Genomic DNA, 4,846 nt, shown 5'->3' on the forward strand with positions numbered 1-4,846 from the left:
AAGCCTGAAACCGCGCACCCCGTCTGCCAGAGACAGCCCGGGCAGAGCTCAGCCCCCTCCGTCCCCTCCCTGGCCGCCCCTTTCCTGAGCCTTGCCATTCCATTCTGATCCACCCCTGCCCAGGACCCAAGCAGGGCCTCGCCTCAATACTCCCAAAGCTGGGTGCGCTCCATGGGTCCACGCTGGGCCTTGGGGTCTGGTCCATCTTCAGCCCCAAAGACACCACTGGCGAACCCCTTCCCCAGCACCTCCACTTCTCCAAGCTGGCTCTGGCGCATGGAAGGGGCAGCAGCTCTAACATGAACCAGCCAAGTCCTTTGGGGGGGGGCTTCTGGCACTGACCTCCCAGCAAGCCACAGGAATAGGCTGGGGTGCTTCTGAAATACATGGATGCCTGGGGCCACCCCCAGCGCCTACTCAGTAGGCCTCAGGAACCACCCAGGGAATTTGGTTTTGACCGTCTTCCCAGAAGAGTTTAATATGCAGCCAGTTTCCAGCACCACTGCTGTCCCCGCCAGGACCCCGTTTCAACCTCTGTGACTTGGGGTGAGGGGCAAGGCAGACGTTCTCTCCATTTTAAGTGGAGGGCACTTGTAGGTGTTCATAGAGTGAATTCCCAACAGGGTACAGCACCTGAATCTGGAGATAGGATTGTAAAGCATCACCCTTAGAGATCTGCTTTCAAATACCTGGTCCCAGCGGAATGGCTCCTCCACGAAGCGTGGCGGCATCAAGGGCCGTTCTGCCATCACGAGGGGGTGTCGGGGACACCCCGAGCTTCACCAGCCCAGCCACGGAGTAGGCTCCAAGGAGCGCAGCGCTGGGGCCCTCACAGAGTTCTGGAAGGCAGGGTGGGCGCAGAGGCGGGAGGCTCGATGACAGGGCACGGCTCGGATGGTGGCTGGTTTTCCAGAAAAAGTGACAAGATGGAGGTTCCCCCAACAAGCTCTGTACGTGGGTTCCCTGGGTACCCGTCAACCACTTTCAAAAGCCTACAGATGGCATTAAAAAAAAAGCCCACAGACGGGCAATGTGGATGAAAGCTAACAGCCGACTGTCAAGTAAAACTGCATACACAAAATATTCTGGGGGAAACTTTTGCATCTGTGTTGAAGTGGAGAGTGGGTAAGATAGAATTTAAAAAAAAAGTAGCAGGATGTTGGTAACTACTGAAAGTGGATGATGGTAGGTGGGGATTTGCCCTGTCCCATCTAGCTTTATGTGTCTTTTTGAGAGTTTCCATAATCTAAAAAAAAAGAAGAAAGCTTTTAAGGAGATCATTAGAAAAAGTGCTGTTTGTGCATTTGTGTGTTTACTCAGTTTCCTCAAGGGAATGGTACTGGATTGACTTTGACCTAGTAAAGTTCATTGCCACCTGTAGAGGCAGCAAAAATTCAATAAGTAGGACACAAACCCTACGTAGAACAGTGGCTTCTATTTGATTCGCTTCTGGCTCTACCCTGAGTTAGGCCAGGTGCACAGGTGAGGCATGACCCTCGACAAGAGAGCCTTCGCTTCAGACACCAGTCCCAGTGCAGGGATCCCCAGGGCCACCCACATCTCTGACCTACTGGTACAAGCTCAGGGCTTCCCACCAGCTGCTCGGGATAGAGCACTCCCCGGTGCGACTCACAGAACGCGCTGAAAGCACTGCACTCATGATTTTAGCTCTATCATAGTAAAAAGGTACAAATACGAAGCCAAACTCTAGTTCATAAGAGTAATAATATTGGTTTATCAGTTGTAACAAGCGTACCACACGGATGACAAATGTCAATAAAGGGAAAACTGTGTGTATGAGGGGAAGGGATGTGGGAACTCTGCACTTTCTGCGTGATTTTTCTGCAGAAAAATCTGCTCTAGAAAACAAACTTAAGTAAATAAGAAGCCAAAAGAAAAGACGCACAGGGCGACGGCTGGGAGGTGTCAGGTGGGAGCCCCCATGCACCCCGTGCAGAGTCGGGAGCAGCCGCGGGGCTCACCCGCCACTTGGGTGTGCCCCTGGGGCCTCGTTACGGGGCACGCTCAGTGGCATCAATGCCAGCCTGGTTGACTGTGGGCACGATGTGGCGTGGCTCAGAGCCCCCTGATCAGCTGGGTGGTCCTTCTGGGGTGGCCGACCCCACCCAGTCATCTCAGTAGACCATGAGCTCTTGGGTCCTGGGTTCAGCTATGCTCCTACGGCAGAAAATTCCCAAGACTAGAAGTTGCTCCCCCAGGAGCCGGGACAAAGATCAGGCCACTTTTTGGAGGCCAGGTTCATTACTACCCACGCCCCATCTAACATAGCATTGTCAGTTCAGCAGCAAGGGGTCTGCAGTCTCAGAAAAGAACAGCCGAGGGCCTAGAAGGCTTCCACGCGTATCAGCTCTGTGTGGAGGAAGGAGGATTCTAGGTACCATGTTTTGGATTCTCCTGTATCTTTATTTAAAACGAGCCTACTCCTGCCCCTTTTTCATAAGGACTCCCAGCCTAATAGTCTAGTCCTTTTCACTGTTCAATTTCTTGGTGTAAGTTGAGAAATTATTGTTTGGGTTTACCACTTAGTTACTTGCTAGTTTAGTTCAAGTGACCAGGAGCGGAGGTGGCTCAAGCAGTCGTGCACCTGCCACATGGGAGGTCCGGGGTTCAGTTCCCAGTGCCTCCTGAAAAAACAAAAAGCAAAACAAATGGAAAAAAAAAAACCTCAGGGAAGCTGACGTGGCTCAGTGGTTGAGTGCCAGCTTCCCACGAACGAGGTCCGGGTTCGTTCCCTGGTATCTCAAAAAAATTTACCCTCCCCAGTCTGTTTATCCACCGGGGAGTTGCTAATCAATTCCTGAGGACCAGTCCTGAGGATTAGGGACAGCCTTCGGGATCAGAATGCCTGCTCCGTCATAAAGCTGGGCCTGAGACTCGCCATGGGGATGGAATGAAAAATGGCCCTGTGCACATTGCTTAACCTCTCTGGGCCTCAGATTCTATTGCTGTATAATGAGTGTGATGAAATCTGCCTCCCCGGATGGCCAAGAACATTAAATGGAAGAATGCGTGAAGGATGCACGTTACAGACACTCAGGAGTTGGCGAAGTTTACCAATGACTGTTGTTTGTACAGCTTGGTTATGACCTGCCTATTTGTGTTCCAAAAGGTGTGGGAGAGCGGGTTGGGTCCTTGTAAAGGAAATGACGGTGTCAGAATTGGTTTACAAAGGGAGAGAGCACTCCAGGGTTTGGGGATATTGTTAAAGGATCTGGGCTGTAGAGCGGAAGTGTGGAATGTGCAAATTCTATCACTAGGGTTTAAAAAGTGAAATATAAGCGTTAGCTTCCAAGATTAAACAGCTGGGAAAAGGCTTTGGTATAATTGTCCTCATTCTCATCTTCCTGTGAAGACAAACATGGGGCCCTGAATTCTCCAAAGAGTGGATGAGTGGGAGGTGAAGGGGCAAAGGGAGCCACCCGTTGGCACCAGCCCCTGCCCTAGGCTGTTCAGGACAAGCGGAAGCCCCGGGGTCTAGTGCCACTGTCGGGTGGCTTTTGAAGTCCACCTGGCCCAAGTCCTGAGCCAGCCTGAGGATGGCCACTTGCAGCAGCCAGACTGAGGGCCCTGAGGGGAAGCCAGGAAGGCGAGGTGACGCTAAACATTGATGGTGGAAAAGCAAGGACTGAGGTGTAAGGCACCCAATTGCAACCTGAATATTTTAAGTAGTATTTCCTTCGGTGAGTCTTTAAACAGCTGGAGCTGTGTTCTCTCATGCCCATACATGGCCGTTGGTTACTTGAGATTTCTATCTTCTATTATGAAGACCTTTACAATGTCCCTTGGTTTTGTCATTTCTCAATGAAAATGACATCTTAGAACACACTGGAGAGGGTGCAATTAACACCTCTGAACTGTATGCAAGTTACCACGATAAAAATGAAAATTAAAACAAACATCGACTGTTCAACACAAAGTGTGAACCTGAAAGTCAACTACGGACTCCTTTAATTGAAAAAATAAGCAGTGCCCTGGAGAAAGCCAAGAGGCGCTGCCGGCAAGGCCGAGCGTGCCCCAGCAGCAAGGGGCTGGGGACGAGGAGTCCTTCGGAGGCTGTGTGGACCCTCCCTCTGCAAGAGACCCAGCCCTGGACCCAGGCCCCACCAGTCCAGCAACAACAGCCAGAAGGAGGGTGGGGGCTGAGCAAAGAGCGGCGCCTCTTCGTCCCCGCTTTCCCCCACCAGACCTGGAAAGAAAGGGGAGCCAGGCTGGACACGCAACACCTCCCGCTCCCCAGCTGACGCAATTGGAGGAATGAAAGAGGGTGGCCCGAGTCTAGGGAAGGGACGGGGTGGGGACACGGGTGACGTGACTCAGATCAGCGCGGGGGTATGCGTGTGTGTTTTTTTAACAACGTGAATATCCACTGTACTTTGGGAGAAAGTCCCCGCCCTCCCGGCCTGCTCCCCTGAGCCCAGCCACGCAGCCTCCACCTGCTCTTCTGGGGACCCCCCGGCCCACCTCCCAGCCTTCCACCCCCCAAGGCCTGGGTACCTTTGAGTTTTCCTTGAAAGGTCACCTGCTGCAGAGGTGACGGCTTTGGAACACTAAAAGTCACAGTGAAGCTGCCAGGAAGGGGGAAGGGGGATTGGCCAGAGATCCGTAAAGAGCCTTGACGGGAAACAAAGGGCGCTCTGTCCTGCAGCGTGCACGCACACACTCACACACGCGCGTGCGCCCAGGCCGGGCGTCCTCAGGGGCTCAGCACAGCTCTGTGCCTCCACCCTGGTCCTTGGAGGGCTTGAGAGGGCCTGGAGCCAAGACATGCTTGAAGGGTCTCGGGGGTCGTCAGCGGGCTTCTCGGCAGGCTGTCCCTCCCCGGCCC

General features: G+C 53.2%; 1 long non-coding RNA gene across 1 annotated transcript; it reads right to left on the reverse strand.

Annotated features, from left to right (window-relative positions):
* Positions 1 to 1,921: 1,921 nt before the first annotated feature.
* Positions 1,922 to 4,628, reverse strand: LOC139436737 (uncharacterized). Its single transcript, XR_011646063.1, has 3 exons — positions 4,516 to 4,628; positions 2,541 to 2,645; positions 1,922 to 2,178 (listed from the first exon to the last, which is right to left on the reverse strand). It is a non-coding gene; the product is annotated as an uncharacterized lncRNA (long non-coding RNA).
* Positions 4,629 to 4,846: the final 218 nt, after the last annotated feature.

The sequence above is a fragment of the Dasypus novemcinctus genome, chromosome 17 (assembly GCF_030445035.2).
Source record: "Dasypus novemcinctus isolate mDasNov1 chromosome 17, mDasNov1.1.hap2, whole genome shotgun sequence".
Lineage (NCBI taxonomy): Eukaryota > Metazoa > Chordata > Mammalia > Cingulata > Dasypodidae > Dasypus > Dasypus novemcinctus.